This window comes from Protopterus annectens, chromosome 9.part0, assembly GCF_019279795.1.
Source record: "Protopterus annectens isolate FY-2018-M chromosome 9.part0, PAN1.0, whole genome shotgun sequence".
Taxonomy (NCBI): domain Eukaryota; kingdom Metazoa; phylum Chordata; order Ceratodontiformes; family Protopteridae; genus Protopterus; species Protopterus annectens.
In genome coordinates, this window is record NC_056743.1 from 650993983 (window position 1) to 651017693 (window position 23711).

Sequence of the window (23711 nt, forward strand, 5' to 3'; positions counted from 1 at the left end):
TTTGTATCATACTTTGACTTTGAAATGGGGTCATTCCCATCATGGTATTAGAAACCCAAAAGACTTGGAGGAATTAAACCTGAAAGAACGACATTATTTTTCAACTGTTGCCACTTAGTCTTAAAATGTCCCATTTAGAGAGACATTCATATCACATAAGCATGTTTTATATAGCTCCATACAGTATACATTAGTTTAGACAACTGTAATTATATGCTGTTTGAGTTAATAACATTTCCAAGAGGTGATGAAAAAATTTACTAATTTGAGTATACTGTGTTTGCCTAGCTATACCCTTGAAGGTAACTTGTCAGAAAGTAGAAGTTCAGAAGTGTGTGTGTGTGTGTGTGTGTGTGTGTGGGGGGGGGGTTCTTACTCCATGAATGGAAGTGGGAAGGCAAAGAAGTGTTAAGAGAAAGTGTTTTCTGCAGAGAAGTAGTGAAAAAAACACAACACAAACTTTTGATGGATATAGAGGTAGAGAAAAAGAATGTGTGTGTGATAGAACAAACAGACTCGGGTGTATCTTAGCAATGCAGAAGAAAAAGTGAAACCTAAAGATCCCAGTGTATCTTAATTTATGTAGGAAGTATACAGGTAAGGAAAAGAAAGACTGAAGTTCATATTCCATAGTTATAACCAGTTGCTTTTGCTAAAGAAATATCACTAATTTTATGGACTGTTCATTCCTAAAAATAACCCTGGCAAACTGATGGTAAAGCTGGTGAAAGGCTTGTGCAATTGGGAATGAAAGAATGTTAAAGGCTTCCCCCTTCATAATCTCTTGCCTTTCTAACATGTGAAGTAAAAGTTTACCAAGACCAGGAAAGACAGAAGTAAATTTCTAAGAGTAAGTGTTGTTTTAAAGAATGCAAACTAGAAAACTGAGAAGACATGTTAAGGCTAAAAAGTTGAATTAGATAGACTTGATAATCTAGCAAAGCACGAGCTAAAGTAAGTCCTCTCTCTATTTCAATTTACAAAGTATCTGGCATGTAGATATGTAACACAGTAGTCTTCTATTTAGGATATTCCACAGTCTCCTTAGAGTCAACAGGCATAATATCTGATAGTTAACACATGCCTCTTTATCAAACTTAGAAATAACATCAAATGCAGATCACAAATATGCAAGATAATACTCCATTCAAAACCATGAATCATAACAAGTAACAAGGCTAAAGACTAATATAGTACATAAAGTTCTAGTGCTCACCAATACTGTCTGTGTTTGATAAGGCTAATTTCTTAAATTTTTCTTAGAATAATAACTATTCTCTAGGAGATACTGAATTGTGCTATAGAATATGTGACTCAAACTAAGTGAGGTCCAAATGTTAAACTTACAGTTTGCTTTCTTACACAACTCTCTTCAGACCACAGAATCAGGGGGAAGCAATCCTGATGACAGTGTCTCTGGCCAAACAGGTCATTTATGAATTTGGTGAAAAGTATGGCTCTCTCCTCCACTCCAGTCTCCACCGACCACTGGAACCAACTCCTGGAACTTGGAAGGCCAAAAGGCAATATGCAAGTAAATTAAACTTAAGTACACCCAGGCAGGTGGGCAATGCATCGTGGCTGTTAGCCTCAGGAACTGTCTGCAGTACAGGCATTGGGATGGGATGGAATGGAACTGGGAATGGAAATGGCAATGGGGAGGGCACTAGGGGAAACTACTGACACTGAAGTCTCAGGTGTCCTGCTTTCACATTTTGGTGCCAAGCTGGAAGCTGCCATTCAATGTAGGAAAAAAAATTACCAGGAGCTTCTTTCTTGTCTCCGACTCCCCATCTGTGATCTACATACCTTAATTTTGCAACTAAGTGCTGCACACCACCACATGAATCCACTAATCTGAACTACTGAGCTGAGCTCTTTCTGGTCACAAAAATCAGTGTTCTACTCTGCCACCCACTGTCATCCTCATCCAAACTCTATGCAGTAATGCAGCTATTAACGGTCGAAGACAGAGATGCAGTTTGAGCAGGAATTGAGGCTCGTCATATGCATCATATGACTGCAGCCTCCAATAACATCTTCTACAAATGATGCAGGCTTCACAGAAGAAAAAAAAGTAAGTTGAAATTGAAAAATGTACGGTTTTGCCAGTACATTTTTTGATTTCAACAAATCATCACAGATAACTTAAGAAAATCCAGGGGGGGTGCAAGTGCACCCCCTTGCACCTGCCTGTGGGCATCCTTGCTTAATATCCTACTGACTGCTCTGAGATGACCTGTGTCTTGATTTTTAAGCCAAGAAAGACCCAATCCTGTTTGACCTCTTATTTCTTCAAAAAAACACTGGCTTTGCAAGTTTACAAGTACTTATACTAGGGACCTAAATTTATAACAACAAATAAACAAGTTTGACTGAAGGATATGTTCTTAATTCAATGTATTTTCAGCCTATAGGATATGTTGCCACTACAGGTCAATGACTGGAAGGGTAGACATAAATTTTTACCAGGGTTATCATGTATGACTCTGTTTTGTTTGTGAGGTGGGCACTATTATACAGTTGTAAAGGGTAGCAAGAACTTATAAGTTTGTCTTCTTAGATGTATATATGGCTAGGCCTGTTATGGCACCATGATCACTTGCCTTGTAATCTCCTATGCCCCTATGTTAAGGAGATTTCCCAACTCCTTCAAAAAACAGCCATTCAAGAGGTCCCATCAGAACAGACAGGGTCAGACTTCTATTCCATGTTCTTCTTAGCACCAAAGAAGTTCATGGAGCTTAGGCTCATTCTAGATTTACATGACCTAAATCTATATGTAAAAAAAGACAAAATACTGACCAGTCAAAGTACAGTCTATTCTACCATTTCTTCTGGAAGGGGACTGGATATGCTCAGTAGATCTTTAGGATGTTTGCCTTTACATAAAAACTGTGACACCTTCCAGAAGATACCTCCACTTCTAGCTTAGAGCTAATCATTATCAGTTCTGATCCCTGCCATTCAGTTTTACAACAGCTCCCATGCCAGATGACACATAGACACTGCCATGAAGACTGCAAAATTTCCCACTGGCAGACTACTTTCCCTGAGATAGCCATTTCCAAGCTTCTTCTGACGGATAATCCTCCATCCTGCAGGTTTTAGGCATGATGTCTATTTCCATTAATCTGTAATTTCATACAAGATATGTTTCAGGGTTCAAAGGTCTCAGTCCCTCAATGTATTTCCTTTTGCAGATGTAATCTGCTCTGCTGGATTCATTCACTCTTAGTCCCTCTTGGCTATCCATTTACTTTATCCCTCCTGTCAGCCACTCTTACCATGGATACCTCTTCTGTAGGTAGGGGGCATTTTAATTAGTGGACAGTTTAAAGGGCATGGTTGCAACAGGAGTCCCATCTTCACATCAGAGTTCTGGAGTTGAAGGCAGTCCTCCTAGCATTACAGGCTCTTCAGGACTACATGGCATCTGTGGTATGGTATATAGACAAGCAAGAGGGAACCCAGTATTACCCATTCTGCAGAGAGGCCATGAGGGTATGGCAAAGGGCAGTGTCTTCACAGTGCTTCCTAACAGCAATGTACATGCCAAGTCAGACCAACCTTCTAGTGGACAGATGCATTCATTGTATTTCTATGCTTCACAAGTGGCCTCTGAAGCCTGCAGTTGCTCAGATCATCTTTCACTGTTGTGGCCAGCCTTGCTGCAATCCTTCTCCCTCTCTAACCAATACCAAATGCAGCAGCTACTTCAAATTCATACCTCTACAGGAACAGAACCCAAGGATACTCCTTGGCTGACTAGTCTGCTTTATCCCTTCCCTCCTTTTTCCCTAATGACAAAGTTTCTACAGAAAACTCCACTGTCTAAGGGCATTGTCAACCTCATAAACCCTTTTTGGCTAAAACAGATATGGATGTTCATCATTCTCATTGCTTCAGTAGCCTATGAGTTGTGTCTTGCCCAAGACACAGCAACTGGCCAGCTTCAAAATCCTATGGATCCCTCCCTCATACCCACTCTGACTGCTGACTGGCCAGCCCTGAAGAAGGAAACTCAGCAGTCAGAGTGGCAGATCTTCAGTACTTTCCTACTGCCTCATGAAGAACCAGCTTAGAGGCTCCATAACAGCAGCAGCTGGCACTTAACCTCTTTTCTCTAGCAGAAAAGCCCCTTTGGGGAACCCTTCCTCACAAAAATGCATTATTTATTTTTGATTTAGATTTATTTTATTTAAAAAAGAAGAGTTCTGTTTGGGATACCCTTCCACACACGAAATGTATTATTTATATATTTTGTGTGTGCGTGTGTAATACACATGCGTTTGTTTGTTTTTTTTTAAGTGTTTTTTACTTCTATTAATTGCAGTGGTTCTGTCCATTTATGAAACCCAATATTTCTGAGCTCACTGTATGTAGCCTCAGCCAAGTTAGGCCCTTATTTGATAACAAAAATCTTTTTGCATGCCTAAAAACAATTTGAGCTATCAGGATAGCAGTAAAAAGTCTGGAACCTTTCCAGTATAGAAATAGTTACAGCTTCAGGATAGCTAGGCTGACATTCCTCCTTTTTCAGCCTTACCTCCTACCTTTATTTCTTAAACCCTGTTCCATCAACTGTCTCTGTTTATTCCCATTTGGCAATTGAATGACACATACTTCGGGGACTTAAGGTGATTCAGAGGGAGAGCAGTTGGCATTGGATATAAAAACCTCCTTTTGGGATGACTTCTAAACCAGACAGAATTTTTTCCTTAGGTTCTTCTGCTTTGCTTACCTTAGGAATCATAAAGCCCTGGCTATTTTTTCTAAGGTTTGTATTTCATAATGCTTCTGACACCAAAGAAGACCCTTCTTAGACTTCAGATTTAAATCTTCCTCTCTATTTCTGTTTGGGGAAGTTCCAGTATATTCTAGATATTGACCTTTTAAAGCATGTTGCCTTTTTATTTCCCATGTTGCTTTTTATTTCCCAGAGAATCTGGGCCTTAAAGCACTTCTATTTACAAAATCTATCTTGGGCTTTATACAGCAGAGTTTCACTGGTGTGGACTACTAATATAAGATACTATAAGTCTCCCCGTGTTTTCTTCACCCTCCAGGTCAATATGTATTTCTAGACATCTCAGAGTTTCTTTGGAAGGTAGTTTCTATGAGGGTAAGATACAAGGCTTGTACATTTGTCATGCAGACAAGAGCACATCATTTTTTAAATAGATGTACAACACCAAAGTGATGTGGTATATCAACAAGATCGTCGACATAAAGCAGTTCCCGCCTATTCAGGCTGCCTATGAGCACTTGGGAGTTAGCTCTTCAGCATTCCTTATCCCTCCAGGCATATTACTTTCCATCACAGCAAAACATACTGCCAGACAAACTGAACAGATCCAGGAAAGACCCTCATGAATATAACCAATATGAAAAGGTCTTCAAGGTATTTATCCAGTTCTGTGGAACACTTCAAACAGATCTGTTAGCCTTCTTTCAAAATAGACAATGCATACATTTTTATTCTCTTACAATGGAATTTTCTTTATGTACTACACCCTTTCCACTAATATCAGACTATATTTTTGAATATTCAGAAGGACTCTCCCAAACATTTTTTGTGGTTACTCTCTTTTGGCCCAGGCAATATTGTTTTCTCCTTCAGTGGAATTGTCCATGGGCAATTACCACAAGTTTCCTCACTAACTGTATCTACTCCCACAAGAAAGGGACCCACCTAGCTATTATATGTTAAATTGTCTGCCTAGATTTTGTTACCTTTTAATCACCTCTTTTTTGAGGGTGTGTAGCAGGTACTAAAGGAGGCAATAAATCCCGCTGCTAGAAAATCTTTTTTTTTATTACTAGAAAATCTTTTTTGTCATTTGGAAGAATTTTTCACTTGATGTTTACCAGATTACTAGGGTCCTATCTGGGATTGTACCACTAGTGTGCAAATGCTGGAGTTACTAGCCTTTGGCCTTCACATTGCTTTGCGAAGATACATCTTGTATCCAGTTCAGTATGTCTGCTCATGGATCTTTCTCTTTCCTTAATATTTTCTAAGTAAAACAATTTCTGATAGCAGTGTTTCATCTAAGATCACCTTGTAAATAGGTTGCTCCTTCCTAGGATCTTAACATTCTACTGGAAAAGTTAACCACATTTCCATCTCAACCTGTACATCAGGCAGACTTGGTTAATTTCATTGATACCAGGATAAGTCCACCACTATTCCAACGAATGCGTCTTTCAGACAAATAGCAATCAAAAATGTAAAACATGGACACATCCAAGGTTGAAATAAAAACAAGAAATTTGCTGTGCACAAACACAAGTGCTTTCACTTATCGCTTCTTCAGGTGTAAAAACAGCACAATGAAAACACAATCTTTAAATACACTAATAAAAATCACATGACCAAGACTTGTTGAAACTAATGACAGAATTAAAGAAATACATACAATAAAAAACACAGCATAAAAACAGCTGAAAATATATGAAAAATATATAAGAAACAATTTATATAAATTCATCAATTAACACTTTACAAATCTGGACTTGAGTTTTGGTCTGAGGGGGAACACATTCATTAAGCCCACAGCCTGCATCTCCCCTCATCCTGACAATCCATTTTGGATCCAATTCCTCAGTTTTTAAACGTATATATCCTAACCTTACATCCTCCACAATTCTCCCAATAGCTATAAACTTAAAACTGTGTGTGGAATTAGTATTAAGCACATGCTTAGCTAGAGCATTAGTTTTATTCTGCTTAGAAATATTATAAATATGCTCTCTGATTCATTCTTTGAACAATCTCTCAGTTTTGCCTATGTAAAAATTTTTGCACACAATACAATATGCAAGATACACTATGTGCTCACTATTACAAGTGGCAGATACATTAAATGTATATTCTTTCATTTGGTCAAGATGAAAAAAACTTTCCACTAGTATCTAAGTACTGACAGTACTTGCATCTACCACATGGCCACGTACCAATTCTTTCTCTATTAGTAGCTGCAGATTTTGTATAACATAACCTCCGTCTCAATGACTTGCTATTCCTGAACATAAATCTTGGTATACTGTCTAAATATGGCAATAATTCAGAATCAGTAGTAAGGATACTCCAGTGTTTGTTGACTATATTCATAGAGTCTCGAACATCTGCTGTATAGCACATAGGAACCCTCAATTTAACATCAGTTGTCTTGGAACACTTAAAACTTTCTGGATTCCTTCTTTTAGCTGAATAATATGGCTGAGCAAACGTATTCCTCTTTTGTGAAATATCCCTAACATTAGACAAAACCATATCATTCTCATATCCCCTCTCATGTAAATTTCTCACAACTGTTTCCAAGTGAGAAGTAAAATCAATATCTCTAGCATTCAGACGTGAGGCCCTATAAGCTTGGTTGCGGACCACATTTTTGAAGACATGTGGGGGATGTGCACTGTCTCTATGTAATAAATGATTAACATAACACTCTTTCCTATATAGTCTGATATAAATCCCTGTAGCTTCATCTCTAATAATAGTGATGTCAAGAAAATTAATTGCATTTCTAGAGCATTCACAAGTAAACCTCAGGAAGAGTGTGGAGCCATTCAGATAATCAATAAACTCAGCAAATAATTCAGGAATCCCCCCCCCCCCACATGATGAAAAGATCATCCACAAATCTCCTGTAAAATAGAACATAATTTTTTATATGGTCCTTGTAACACATGATGCATTTCCCAATCTACCAATACAGCATTGGTGTAGCTATTGGCACAAGATGTGCCCATAGCCACGCCATTGCATTGTCTAAAATATTGCTGTTCAAACACAAATATATTATGATTCAGAACAATTTCTAACAACCTTACTATCAAGGTAATTTTACTTGAATCATAAGCTGAATACTCACTGAGAAATTCCTGTACTCTTATAATCCCTTCAGAATTGGCCAATAGCTACGCCAATGCTGTATTGGTAGATTGGGAAATGCATCATGTGTTACAAGGACCATATAAAAGAATTTGACCCCTTTGAAAAAACATTGGGGTTTCCTTTTTTTTTAAAGGGGATTTGCCCCCCCAAGCACTCGCCCCTTATGGGGCCCTTTCCCTTTAATCCCCAAATAAAGTTTTTTTTTAAAAAACTTTTTTTTGGGGGAAATTTAGTTTTTTCTTGGGGGGAGGGGGTTTTTGGGCCCTTCCCTTTTTTAAAAAAGGGCCCCTGGGTTTTTTTTAAAAGGGGGAAATTTTTTGATTGTTTTTTTTAAAAGGAGTTTTTTTGGGGGTTACCCCCCCCGTTTTTTTTTGTTGGGACCCCGGGGTTATTACCCCCAAATATTTTTTTGGGGGGGAAAAATTTTTTGGCCAGGGCTTACTTTTCCCTTTTTTGGGAAAAATTTTTTGGGGGAAAAAAAATTTTTTGGGTGGGGGTTTTTCCCTTTGGTTTTTAAGGCTGGTGTTTTTAATTTCTTTTAAGTATACCATTTATTTTTTTCCCTTTTATTCTCTTTATTCCTTTGCAATTAAGAACATAGGGGTTTTAGGTCTAGGGAGCATGGATTGGTAAATGGGAGTTTAACCAAAGAATTTTTTTAAAATTCTCTTTTCACCTTAGGAATCATAAGCCTATTTTAAGGTTGTTTAAAGGGTTTGCCAAAGACCCTTTAGTTCGGTTTAAACTTCCTTTTTTGGGGTTTAAATCCAGTATTAGAACTTCTTTCCTTTTTTCCAGTTTTTATTAAAATGGGTTAAACATTCTTAAAAAACTATCTTGGTTTATAACAAAAGGTTTAAAGGGGTTTTAAAATAAATACAAGTCCCCTTTTTTACCCTGGAAATTTCTAGACCCCAGTTTCTTTGGGGTTTTTGGTAAACAAGGGTTTAAGTCATAGCAAAGCACCATTTTTAATATGTAAACAAATTTTTTAATCAACAAAATCATAACAGTTCCCTATTAAAAGATTCCTTGGATTAGCCTTCATTTATTCAGGATATCTTTCCATCACAAAAAACTGAACAAATGAAATCCAGGAAAGCCTTATAAACCCAATATAAGGTCCAAGTATCCTTGTGGCAAAAAACCTTTTAAAATAGACAATGCAAAATTTATTCTCTTAAAGGAAATTTTTATTTCTTCACTTTTAAAAATTTTTTGAATTTCCCCAAAATCAAATTTTTTGTTAAACTTTTTTTCCCAAAAGTTTTTTAAATTGCCAGGATTAAAATTTTCTTTGGTTATACCAAAGAAACCAAGTATTTTTTAAAATTTTCCTTTTTTGACCTAAACCCTTTTATTTGGGGGTTTGGAAAAAAATCAAAAAAAATTTTATTAAAAAATCTTTTTTCATTTGGAAGAATTCCTTATGTTCCAGATTACTTTCCATTTGGGTTTCCTTTAAATTTTAACCTTTCCTTCTTTTTCTAAGAAATCTTGGTCAGTGATTCTGGGGAAATTTTTTTTAATTTTTTATAAACTTTTTTAAAGGTTTTCTAATCCTTTTAATAGTCTTTAGGTTTAAATTTGAAAATTTTAACCAAAATTTTCAACTTACATAAATTGTTATTTATTATCCAAAATCAATATAAAAGCTTTCACATCATAAATTAAACAGTACAATTAAAAAAAAATTTTTAAAACAATCCCTTTTACCTTTCGGGTTTAAAAGCCAAATAAACCATTAAATATTAAAAAAATTTGAAAGTTGTTGAAACTTAAGAATTAAAATACATAATAAAACAACTTTTAAATAAAATAATTAAATATTAAAAAAATTTAATAAATAATAATTAAATTAAATCTGCCTTGAGTTTTGGCTGGGAAACATTTTCCCCCAAATTCCCCCCTCACCCGCAACCTTTTACCAACTAAAATTTAAACCATAATCCCACCAAACCCCAAAATTATAATTTAAATTGTAAAATTAGCTTAGCTAGAGCATTAGTTTTATTCTGCTTAGAAATATTATAAATATGCTCTCTGATTCATTCTTTGAACAATCTCTCAGTTTTGCCCATGTAAAAATTTTTGCACATAATACAATATGCAAGATACACTATGTGCTCACTATTACAAGTGGCAGATACATTAAATGTATATTCTTTCATTTGGTCAAGATGAAAAAACTTTCCACTAGTATCTAAGTACTGACAGTACTTGCATCTACCACATGGCATTACATCAATTCTTTCTCTATTAGTAGCTGCAGATCTTGTATAACATAACCTCCGTCTCAATGACTTGCTATTCCTGAACATAAATCTTGGTATACTGTCTAAATATGGCAATAATTCAGAATCAGTAGTAAGGATACTCCAGTGTTTGTTGACTATATTCATAGAGTCTCGAACATCTGCTGTATAGCACATAGGAACCCTCAATTTAACATCAGTTGTCTTGGAACACTTAAAACTTTCTGGATTCCTTCTTTTAGCTGAATAATATGGCTGAGCAAACGTATTCCTCTTTTGTGAAATATCCCTAACATTAGACAAAACCATATCATTCTCATATCCCCTCTCATGTAAATTTCTCACAACTGTTTCCAAGTGAGAAGTAAAATCAATATCTCTAGCATTCAGACGTGAAGCCCTATAAGCTTGGTTGCGGACCACATTTTTGAAGACATGTGGGGGATGTGCACTGTCTCTATGTAATAAATGATTAACATAACACTCTTTCCTATATAGTCTGATATAAATCCCTGTAGCTTCATCTCTAATAATAGTGATGTCAAGAAAATTAATTGCATTTCTAGAGCATTCACAAGTAAACCTCAGGAAGAGTGTGGAGCCATTCAGATAATCAATAAACTCAGCAAATAATTCAGGAATCCCCCCCCCCCCCACATGATGAAAAGATCATCCACAAATCTCCTGTAAAATAGAACATAATTTTTTATATGGTCCTTGTAACACATGATGCATTTCCCAATCTACCAATACAGCATTGGTGTAGCTATTGGCACAAGATGTGCCCATAGCCACGCCATTGCATTGTCTAAAATATTGCTGTTCAAACACAAATATATTATGATTCAGAACAATTTCTAACAACCTTACTATCAAGGTAATTTTACTTGAATCATAAGCTGAATACTCACTGAGAAATTCCTGTACTCTTATAATCCCTTCAGAATTGGCCAATAGCTACGCCAATGCTGTATTGGTAGATTGGGAAATGCATCATGTGTTACAAGGACCATATAAAAATTATTTTACAGGAGATTTGTGGATGATCTTTTCATCCTGTGGGGGGGGGGGGGTACTCCTGAATTATTTGCTGAGTTTATTGAATATCTGAATGGCTGCACACTCTTCCTGAGGTTTACTTATGAATGCTCTAGAAATGCAATTAATTTTCTTGACATCACTATTATTAGAGATGAAGCTACAGGGATTTACACCAGTCTATATAGGAAAAGGTGTTATGTTAATCATTTATTACATAGAGACAGTACACATCCCCCACATGTCTTCAAAAATGTGGTCCGCAACCAAGCTTATAGGGCCTCACGTCTGAATGTTAGAGATATTGATTTTACTTCTCATTTGGAAACAGTTGTGAGAAATTTACATGAGAGGGGATATGAGAATGATATGGTTTTGTCTAATGTTAGGGATATTTCACAAAAGAGGAATACGTTTGCTCAGCCATATTATTCAGCTAAAAGAAAGAATCCAGAAAGTTTTAAGTGTTCCAAGACAACTGATGTTAAATTGAGGGTCCCTATGTGCTATACAGCAGATGTTCGAGACTATATGAATATAGTCAACAAACACTGGAGTATCCTTACTACTGATTCTGAATTATTGCCATATTTAGACAGTACACCAAGATTTATGTTCAGGAATAACAAGTCATTGAGACGGAGGTTACGTTATACAAAATCTGCAGCTACTAATAGAGAAAGAATTGGTACGTGGCCATGTGGTAGATGCAAGTGCTGTCAGTACTTAGATACTAGTGGAACGTTTTTTCATCCTGACCAAATGAAAGAATATACATTTAATGTGTCCGCCACTTATAACAGTGAGTATTGTGTGCAAAAATTTTTAGATAGGCAAAACTGAGAGATTGTTCAAAGAATGAATCAGAGAGCATATTTATAATATTTCTAAGCAGAATAAAACTAATGCTCTAGCTAAGCATGTGCTTAATACTAATTCCACACACAGTTTTAAGTTTATAGCTATTGGGAGAATTGTGGAGGATGTAAGGTTAGGAGATATACGTTTAAGAACTGAGGAATTGGAGGCAAAATAGATTGTCAGGATGAGGGGAGATGCAGGCTGTGGGCTTAATGAATGTGTTTCCCTCAGACCAAAACTCAATCTAGATTTGTAAAGCGTTAATTGATGAATTTATATAAATTGTTTCTTATATATTTTTCATATATTTTCAGCTGTTTTATGCTGTGTTTTTTATTGTATGTATTTCTTTAATTCTGACATTAGTTTCAACAAGTCTTGGTCATGTGATTTTATTAGTGTATTTAAAGGTTGTGTTTTCATTGTGCTGTTTTTACACCTGAAGAAGCGATAAGTGAAAGCGCTTGTGTTTGTGCACAGCAAAGTTCTTGTTTTTATTCCAGCCTTGGATGTATCCGTGTTTTACATTTTTCATTTCATTGATAATTGTTGTTCTTTTGGCTCTGACTTCTGCAAAATCACTATCTGAGTTTCTAGCCCTCCTGGTGAGCAAACCATATCCAGTCTGCATTTAGGATGAGGTATCTCTAAGAACAAATCACTCACACATGCTGAAAGTTGTTACAGAGGGCTTTAAATCAGGCCATCAGTCCCTCAGTGTTCTATCCTATACATCAGGACCATGGAGAAAGGATTTGACATATTCTGGACATGCCCAGGCAGCTCAGGTACTCATTTGAGAGAAGCAAGTCCTTTAGAAAAGCCAGTCAGCTATTTTTTTCTTATGTTGGGACTAAGAAATAGCAAACTGTGTCAAACAGACAATTTCCTGTTGGTTATCCTTGGCTCTTGCCTGTTGTTATACACACCATGATAAACCATTTCCAGGCAGCATTAAGGCACACCGTCCATGAGCCTTGTCTTTTTAGATGGCATACTGGAAAATGATGTACTCTAGAAGCTTTCTAGAGACAGCTACAGTGGGTATAAAAAATGTACACAGCCCTGTTAAAATGCCAGGGTTTTTGTGATATAAAAAAATGAGACCACAATAAATAATTTCAAAACTTTTCCCATCTTTAATGTGACCTATAACTTGTACAATTCAATTGAAAAAAAAACTGTTAGGTGAAAAATATAAAAACATAAAAAAGTACAAAAAGCTGGTTGCATAATTGTGCACACCCTTAAACTAATACTTTGTTGAAGCACCTTTTGATTTAATTACACCATTCAGTCTTCTTGGGTACACACCTGCCATCAGTTAAAGAGACTGATTAACCCCAAATAAAATTCAGCTGTCCTAGTATGATTTTTCTCACATTTACTCAGTTGCCTGCTACATCAAAAGCCATGTTTCGCAGAGAGCTTACAAAGCATCAAAGGGATCTCATTGCTGAATGGTATCAGTCAGGAGAAAGGTACAAAAAAATTTCCACAGCATTGGATATACCATGGAACACAGTAACAACAGTCATCAAAAAGTGGAGAAAATATAGGACAACAGTAACGTTGCAAAGAATTGGATGTCCCTTCAAAATTGATGAAAAGAGAAGACAAAAACTTGTCAGGGAGGCTGCCAAGAGACTACAGCAACACTGAAGAAGCTGCAGGAATTTCTGGCAAGTACTAGTTGTGTACTACATGTGGTAACAATCTCTCATATTCTCCATATGTCTGGCCTTTGGGGTAGGGTTGCAAGACAGAAGCCTTTTCTTACACAGAAAAACATCCAGGCCCAGCTAAAATTTGCAAAACAATACATCGTCTCCCAAAAGCATGTGAGAAAATGTGTTATGGTCTGATGAGGCCAATGTTGAACTTTTTGGCCACAATTCTAAAAGGTACGTTTGGTGCAAAAACAACACTTCACAGCACCATCTCCACAGTGAAGCATGGTGGTGGCAGTATCATGCTTTAGAGTTGCTTTTCTTCAGCTGGAGCTGTGGCTATAGTCAAGGTGGAGGGAATTATGAACAGTTCCAAATACCAGTCACTTTTGGCCCAAAACCTTCAGATGTCTGCTAGAAAGCTGAAGATGAAGAGGAATTTCACCTTTTAAAACGACAATGACCCCAAGCATACATGCAAATCAACAAAAGAATGGCTTCATCAGAAGAAAATTAAAGTTTTGGAATGGCCCAGCCAAAGCCCAGACCTAAATCCAATAGAAAATTTGTGGGGTGACCTGAAGAGGGCTGTGCATGAGAGATGACCTCGGAATCTGACATATTTGGAGTGCTTTTTCAAGGAAGAGTGGGCAAATATTGCCAAGTCAATATGTGCCATGCTAATAGACTCCTACCCAAGAAGACTGAATGCTGTAATTAAATCAAAACGTGCTTCAACAAAGTATTAGTTTAAGGATGTGCACACCTAAGAACCAGTTTATTGAACGGTTTTTATTTTTTATATTGTTTCCCCTAACAGATTTGTTTTTTTTTTTATTTGAATTGTACAGGTTATAGGTCACATTAAAGGTGGGAAAAGTTTTGAAATGATTTATTGTGGTCTCATTTTTTTATATCACAAAAACCTAGCATTTTAACAGGGGTGTGTACACTTATTATATACACTGTATGTGATCCTGTGTATGTACCTCTACAAGGAATTACATACTGGATTATTTGTTTAGATCCAGGACTGACTTTGCTAGGACCATTCTCCAGGTGTTTCTGGACCCATAGTCTTCCTCCTTCCCGAATGGTATTCTAACCATAGACTGCTGCAGTGGTAGGAAGGATGAACATAGTACAGTTGTGTAACTTACACCTACCCATAACAATAGATGTTCAAATTCCTCATTGCTGTAGTATCCGTTCTCTCCCACCATCCCCTAATGATGTATAAGTTCAGGATGAATATAATGCTTCCTTTCTACTAGGCAAGAAATTCTTGAAGATTTTACGCTCTGCTGATTTTACCTCTTCAGGGCTGGCCATTCAGCAGTCAGACTGGCTCTGGGGAAGGGATCCAGAGGGTTTGGAAGTTGTCTGGTTGTTGGGACTTGGGCAAGATGCAACCCATAGACTACTGCATTAGTGAAAAATTCAAACATTAGCTGTTTTGGGCAAGTGTAACTTACACAAATATATTTCCCAGTGTTTTTGCCATACCTTAAGAAGCAACCACCATTGTGAGCTCTACAGCTGGATCTCTTGTTTCCAGTCAACCCCCATCCAGATATTGTCTTCCTCATACTAACCACATGGTTTTTCCAGTTACTGTGAGTGGCCAGTTATTTTTTCCTTCTCCAACAGAGTAATTCAGATTCTATCAGCTTCCCAGAAAGACACTGCCAGGAAAATTTATAAGAGCAAATGGAAAAGGTTCTCCATGTGGGTGCTCCATCAACAATTAGAACTTTTCATGTCTCTTATACCTTCACTGCTTCACTTTTTATCAACACACTTTGATTCTGGCTCCAGTTACTCTACCATCAAAGTTCAGCTAGTGGACATATATAATATTCATCACGATTTTAATACTTTTTCCTTAACTTCACTGAAGGTTTGCAGAACCTTATTTTAAAATACCTTTCTTCTTAGACCTCCCACAGATGACCCTTCTTCACCATGGGATTTGATCTTTGTTTTACAAAGTCTTACTTGACCTCTGTTTGAGCCAGCTTTTCTATGTTTTCTCAAGCATCTATCATAGAAAATGCTTTTACAAGTTGCTATAACCTTAGCAAGAAGAATATCTGAACTGCAGGCTCTTTGCTGCAAACCATGGTACCTAGTTTTCCATAAGGATGAAGTCTCTCTAAGACCTAACCCTTCCATTATTCCTAAGCTTCCTTCTGAATCAGCTCTTTGCCAGAGTATTTAACTAGCTGTATTTTTCCAAACTACATAAAAAAACAGGAGAATTCATTCTCTACGCTGCTCTGCTTTTACCTCCTCCATACCAAGGTATTCCATAAAGATAGACAGCTATTTGTGTTCTTTTCAGCAGCCAAGATTGACTCCAAGGTTTCCAAAGTAATCCTGTCCAGATGGCTACCCTGACAGCATAATTTACATTTATTCTTTTAAGAACAAGTCCCACTCATTAAAACCCAAGGTTCATTTGAGGTCAGTTGTCCCCTCTATAACCATCTTCAAAAACTCTTCCATAGCAGCTTAATTGACAATGTATACCTTTATTAAACACTACAAATTATATATTATTTCTAGATCCAGGTCTTCCTTTGGATCTTCCATCATAAGGGGTATCCTGTCATGATGCCACCCAGAAAGCCAAGTAGCTGGGCATTCGGTTCCATAAGTCGAGGTAGACAGACAAGACAGTACAGGATATGGAAGTTGTGTACGTACCACAATACTGGATCCTTATTGTTACTTTCTGCCTGCCTTGACAATCCTTTTATACCATCCCCGACCAAATTACCACTTCCTAACATCTGTATAGACCTGATAGTTCTAAACACAAAGTGTGTCCTCCAGTCTTCCTGTACCTTTAGTTCAAGTCTTTTTACGACTAGGGCATACTTGTTAGGTGTATTGTGGGACAGGACAGGAGCTCAAGTACTAGAGAAAGCTTGTGCTGTCAAGAGTGCCAACTCAGATCTTCCATGAGGGTGAGTAATCTAGTAGTTGAGGCAGACAGAAGATCAATAAGAATCCAGTGATCTTCATTATTATGTCATTGTTGCAGTACTTTAAGTTATATGGAACCTCCTGCCAGGGATCTGACCAACCAGCCAGCTTCCAAAGCATTAGGTCACCTTCCACTGCCCAAGCTACTATACAGCTCAATGGCTAAGGTGCAAAAACTTCAAAACTTTCTTGCCAACCAAGTGTGCTCTTCCCTGTGGGCTTTGAGTGATTAGCTAGTACTTCACCAAGGATGGGCATATAAGTATTCTGTTGGGGGAATACCTTACACTTCATCATTTTTTGTGAAGAAAAGTTGTGCTTTTCTGTCAAAAATATTTTTTTGAAGACTAGAACTGCTGTTTTTAGTGGTTGCCACTGAAACATTTACCTCCAATCTGACATTTTGGTCATGATTCCCTGTGGGTAACTGCTTTTTTGTGGGTTTTACTTTTTGAACAAAACTTGTGGCAAGGGACTTGGACTTGTGGTTTTGGGGGGTTGTCATTAAACATGTTTACCTCACAACTTACTCTTCCTTTCACGTTGTTTCACCAATTATATTAAGCTCTGCTATCTACTTGCTAAGCATCTTTTTTGATAGACATACGATCCTGAGCCTCTGTGGAGCATCCAGTTTATCATATTTTGTGAGAAAAATTGATGTTATGTGATCCTATCTCGCCTACATTCTGACTGATGGGTTGGCTGAGCTTACTATATCCCAGGATGCACCACTACCAGTCCCCAAGAAGTGGTCTCGAGCTGGCTGAGCTGAGTAGTATTTTTACTAACTTTTTCTGTCAGAATTTTGCTATTCTTGTCATAAAATATTCTTCACTTTTGTGTGTGTTGAGTTTGTGAGAAACTTTGTTGTGTGATTGGCGTTGATTTTGATTTTAGGCCTCCTTCATCTTAGGGCCTTCCCGTCAGTCAACCCTTAAATCTTAGAGGGTTTCAGCAATTCTTTACTTAATTGTTACGGTTTCTTTACCTAATCGGGCTATAGCTGTAATTTAGATTTTAGTGTAGTGTCAGTATCAGAAGTCAAGTGGATAGTGTTTTTCTGTCAGGGATTACTGATATTTTGCTATAATGTCACAGAATCCTAGGCCGGGGCTTTTAAAAAAATGCACAAATGTCATTTCAAAATGTCTATCACAGACGATCACTCTCTGTGTGTATTGTTTGGGTGCAAAACATTTACAAGAGTCATGCAGTGTGTGTCACGCTTTTCAAGGGGTCTCTCTCCAGAGGAAAAATAAACTTATTCTTAAAGGTTTAATAAAACCTTCCTTTGAAAAGCTTTGGCATCCTCTCCTTCTCCAGCTCCTCTGGTTCGAGCCGACGGCTAGGGCATCGCGAGAGGCGGGGAATCGGGCCGCCTCCACTGGTCTCGAGCCGGCCAAGCTCGCTCCTTTTCTCACTCCTCCTCGGGCGTCTCCTCCGGCACCCGATGGAAACCCTCTGAGGATGTCGATGAAGATTCGGTGCTCCACAACTGTTGTTCCAGACTCAGTCAAAATTTGTTTTTTCAGCTTCCCCGACCCGACCCAGTTGGCGATAGCTGTCACCCCCATCCCATTGCTCCTCCTCCAGGTGGAGTCGCGCTCTCCTCATTTCCAACTCGGGCCTTCGTGGGTCCGAGTTTGGTTACGGGGACTTTCGCTGGACTCGGGTGATGTTTCGGGACCTCACCTTCCCTGGGCGTGGAGACTGGGTCTTTGGCAGTTCCCTGTCCAGGGCAGCGGCAGCCCTGGGCCTGAGGTTACCCCATTGGGGTTCCCAGAGGAACCCCCAAGGAAACACTGATCTTGATGATGCGGAGGGTCGGATGATGTCTCATTTGCAGACATCTTGGAGATCCTCAAACAATATCCAAACCCCCTCTGCTGATGAGTCAGTGCTCCTCAAGGCCTTTGGGGCTCAGCCAGATACCGTGGAACCAGTCCCTTTCTCGTCCTATAAATTTTTGTGTCCCCCCTCGAGAAGGAGTTCCTCACTAAAGGCGTGGCTGTAGATGCCATGGTGGTGGTCCAGCTACACACACAGGACGTGGCAGAGGCTTCAGCGTCCGTCTATCCACCTAATAAGGAGTCTAGGAGCATGGACGGTCTCTGAATTATTTGGCACATTTTACCAGGCTTCAGAGGGATCTGGTCAAGGAGCTGTCAGATTCTAACCTACCTGAGCAGCTAGCCCAGTCGGTTAGTTCTCAGTTGGCTATCCCGTCAATTTCTAACTCGTCCATGAGGCTCATTTGCAGGCACAGGCGTGGCTCACGGAGACAAGCCTGGCTCCGGAGGCCTTCAAGTCTTCCTTCGCCGGCGCTCCCTTTGATGGGTCCTCTTTGTTTGGACCTAAGGTTAAAGACACCCTTACCAACAAGAGGGAAAAACTTTATCTGCCGGCTAAAGGAGGAGGGTTTTTCCTCAACAGCAGGAAGATTCCCTTCAGCCTCCCACACCTCGTGAGGATTGCCCGGCTGTGCTGCTCCAGTCGGGTGCCATTAAGCACCTAAAAGCCTGGGAGTCAATCACTCAGGACAGATGGTTACACCAGGACCCACCACCCAGTCAAAGGAAATTGCAGCGCTGCTAGAAAAAGGAGTCATCCAACCGGTCCCCACAGACCAGATCGGATCCGAGGTTCTTTTAGTGCCAAAAGACAGGGGACCTGAGACCAATTTTGGATCTCAGCAGACTAAACCAATCCATCGAAATCCAGATTCGAATGGTCACATTACAATCCATTCTCCCATTGTTGGAGAAGGATGTTTGGATGTGCTCCATAGACCTCAAGGGCGCCTATTATCACATACAGATACATCAGCAGCCTGGGAGACAGTCATTTCCAATTTTGTTGCCACTTTGGTCTCACCACAGCCCCAGGGTGTTCACCAAGTGTTTGGCAGTAGTGACTGCTCACCTGAGGAGTCTTGGATTCCAAGTGTTTCTGGCTCCTGACTGCCACCACCAGGCATCTACTAATGGACAACCTCAAAGCCACCATCTCCTGGGTGCTACCCTGGGAATTACATTCAATTGGTCAAAGTCTGTCTTGCTGCCAAAGGATCCAAACTTTACAAGGCCACGTTCAAGCCCTGATTTCAAGATCCAAACCCCCCGCCAGCATGGTCCTACAAGTTTTAGGTTCGATGTCTGCCCTCTGGCAAGATTGCACATGAGGATTCTTCAGTGGCTATTGTCAACTCAATGGTCCTTTCAGGACCTTCCCTCAATCATTCCATTATAATTACAGAAACATGCAAGACATCCAATCAAAATCAAGGAAGTCCTTTGTTATTCCCTCTCCAGTGGTCACCCTGACGACAGATGCCTCCCAGACAGGGTCGGGGGCATTGTCTGGGCAGGTTAGTTCAGGGGTTTCTCCTCAGGGCATAAATCCACACAGACAACATGTCGGTGGTCTGGTACCTAAACAAACAAGGAGGGACCAGATCTTTGCAGAGAAATCAAATATACTGGCAGACAGATTAAGCAGGACAATTCTCTCTCCTCATGAGTGGTCCCAGTAGCAGCTCAGGTAGACTCCACATCAGGAGAAGCAGCTATGGATGCTCTAGCACAACATGCCTTTCCTCCGATTCCACTTCTCTCCAAAGTCATTCAAAAGCTTCTCAATTGGACTGATTGCCCCATACTGGCCTCGTCAGGTATGGTTTCCTTACCTGAAGAAACATGCGGTGGATGATCCGTGGACTTTAGACCTAATTCGGATCTGTTAATTCATCAGTCGGACGACAGCATCAGTCCCTTCACTCCTTGAAGTTGACAGCTTGGCTCCTCCACTTCTGACTTTAGTCAGAAGTCACACATTAGACCCGGAAGTTATTCACATTTTATCTTACAAACCCACCACTAAGATATTGTACCTCAGTAAGTGGAAGAGGTTTGCTATCTGGGTTCAACTCAGGGGCTTAGACCCTATCACTGCTCCTATCCCAGAGGTTTTGAAATTCTTAACATCCCTGTTTAATCAAGGATCTTCTGTCTCTACTATTAAAGTCCAACTAGCGGCTATCTCTAAATTCCACGAGTCCATGGATCCTCCATTGATGAGCAGCAGACTATGCAAAACTTTCATTAAAAGTGCGGGTCTGTTAAGACCCCAGTTTTCATCCGGATCTTGATTTGGTGCAGTTAAAATATCTGTCTTGGAAAATGGCCTTTGCAAGAAGAGTTTCAGAGCTTCAAGCCCTGTCTATCAGACCACCGTACTTGATTTTCACAAGGATAGAGTATCACTTAGACCTAATCCATCCTTTGTCCCAAAGGTCTGCTCTAATTTCTGTCTCCAACAATCCCTAGAGCTTCCAGTTTTCTTTCCAAAATTCTCCAATGAAGCAGAATACACTCTCCATAAATTGGATGTGCTTCTATTTAGACAGGACTCAACAAACCAATTGTTTGTGTCCTTCTCAGACAATAAATTGGGCAAAACCATCACAAAAGCTTCTATCTCCAAATGGATTAGAGATTGTATAACTCAGGCTTATTCTTCTTCGAATAAGCAACTTACAACATCTATCAAAGCTCACTCTACCAGAGCTATGGCGACTTCTATAGCTTTTCATTCCAAGCTTGCTATCCTTTCATTTCCCACTATAAATTGGATGTGGCATCTGCATCATTTGGTGTTTTCCAGTGAGCCACCCAGGATTCAGGTGCTCAGAAAGATGTTTGGGATCCATCCTTCCCTGCCTTGGAGATCAGAAGAGATTGAACGGTTTTGAGTTCTACTGTTTTATCTTGTTTCATCTGATGTTATATATATAAGCGCGTGCATGTGTGCATGTATGCGGACAAACTAGATCTGGGGGACTGGTAGTGGTGCATCCTGGGATATAGTAAGCTCAGCCAATAAGAGACTTCAGAATGAGATGGATCCCAAACATCTGAAGTTATGGTGAGTACATAACTAAAAGTTACTTTTCCATCAAAATGTGTTGTTAGGTACTGAGGCCAGTGTGTTTTGTGGTTGCCATTAATAATGTTTTACCTCATAATTACCTCTTCCGTCAAGAGTTAAGAATTGATTCTTCAAGAATTCACTAGCCACTTGTCAGACACCTTTTTAACTAGGCAAACAGTCCTCAGCCCGTGTGGGGATTCCCTTATAATTTTTCATTTATTTTTTTGTGAGGGAAAGTGTTACTTTTCTATCAAAAAGTGTTGTTAGGGACATGGGCTAGTGTGTTTGGTGGTTGTCACTAAAAACTTAACTCAGAACTTAACTTTTGTGTCAGAAGGTAATACCGACCCTTCACAGTTCCGCTAACTGCTTGTTAGATACTTTTTGCAGAAAGATATGGATCGGGGTCCTAGTAACTTGACTGTTCTATCCCTGAGCCAAAAGAAGAAGAAAGTTGTGTGTGAGGCTTAAGTCTTGACTCTGGCTTCCCCTTCACTTCAGCTGCTGATAGGTGACTCCACTGTGGCCATTTGTTCTTTAGACTGCTCATCATTTTCTCTTGGTCTCTCTGGTGCTGCTCCTTGGGAAGCCACTAAGTACTGAAAGGCAGAGATTTCTCCTGTGGCTGTTCAGCTGCCTTTGGGTAAAATAGAACTACTACTGTGGGCATTAAGAAAGGAAACACCTGATACGTCTTTGCTAGCCACTGTGAGGAGCTTCATTCCCAGGGAAGGGACCACCCTTCAAGCCACTCTTAGCTTAGACATTTATCTTCTCCAAAAGTGAATAAGGAGAATGGGCTGGGCTTTGCTAAAAATTTTTTAAAGCCTTCCAATATTTTCATGCTGAATCTTCACCTCATTTAAAGAGGACTTGTTTCAGTGGGAACAAAAGCAATACTAGAACTCCAGGAAAGATATTATAAATTGTTACAGGTGAATTTTCCCCAGCCTGCAGTTGTTTCTCCTCTTATTATTGAGTATGCTTTCTTTTCAGTAAGCAATTTGCTTAACAGTCAGCTACCTGCTCCCAGGCAGTGTAATAAATTATGTAACGTGCCTAGTCCCACAAATTCCTTGTCTAATACCAGGCCAGAGCTTGCAGTAATTTCTCTGTCAAACTCCTTATGGCAGCTGGCTTTTTTTCCTTCTGAGAAGATGGGAAAAGCCTTTATACTTTTTTCCCTTTAGTCTTCATAATAGTGAATTGTCAAGTTCGCATGTCTAAGCTTCTGCTGATTTCCTTTTACAATCTGAAAAACTTAATATCTGACCCCTGTTCTTCAGAAACTAAGGCATATCATTAGTATCCTCTGTGTCTTAGGTAAACAAACATTCTCTAAAATGTGCTCATGACACTGCTGATGCTGTTTCTAGAGTAGCTGCCACTGGGTCAGTGATAATAAGATTTGCCTGTCTCCGTTCTCAGAATTTAGCAGAGATCCTGAATACAATTCTGGATAAAAAGATGTTATTTGGTCCTTCCTGTGTTGTGGTCCTTAAAAGATTGGATGAAAGGGGAAATTAATTTCATGGGGCTACCCAAACTTTTCAACTCTCCTTGCCAAAATGTAATAGAATCTTTTCTACCAGTTTAAGTGTTTTTTTTTTCAGGAAACAGAATAAGTGTTTGCAGCAAGGCACATGCAAACAAACTATCAACATTTCAAAAAGCAATAGCATGGGGGTTTAAAGAAGAAAGAAGGGTCCTCCCAAAGCCAAGGGCAGTCTTAAAAAATAGACTATATGCCACTTCATGTGTTTCCACTCCTCACCCTGGAAATTCCTGTAGAGCTTTCTCAAGTCTAGGTCTTCAGTTTCATATGTGGCACCAGGTGACTTCAGACATTTGGGTTCTGAAAAACATTCAGAAAGTCTACAGCTGGCTGTGGGATTCCCTCTTGTTTTAAGGGGTACTGTTCATCCAGCCAATCAAAACTGCCCCCCCCCCCTCATTCTCAATCAGATGATACATCAGGGGGTTATAGAACCTTTTCCTACCAAAAGTAGGTGGGAAAGGATTTTATTCAAGTAGTTTCTGGTACCAAAGAAAGAAGGAACC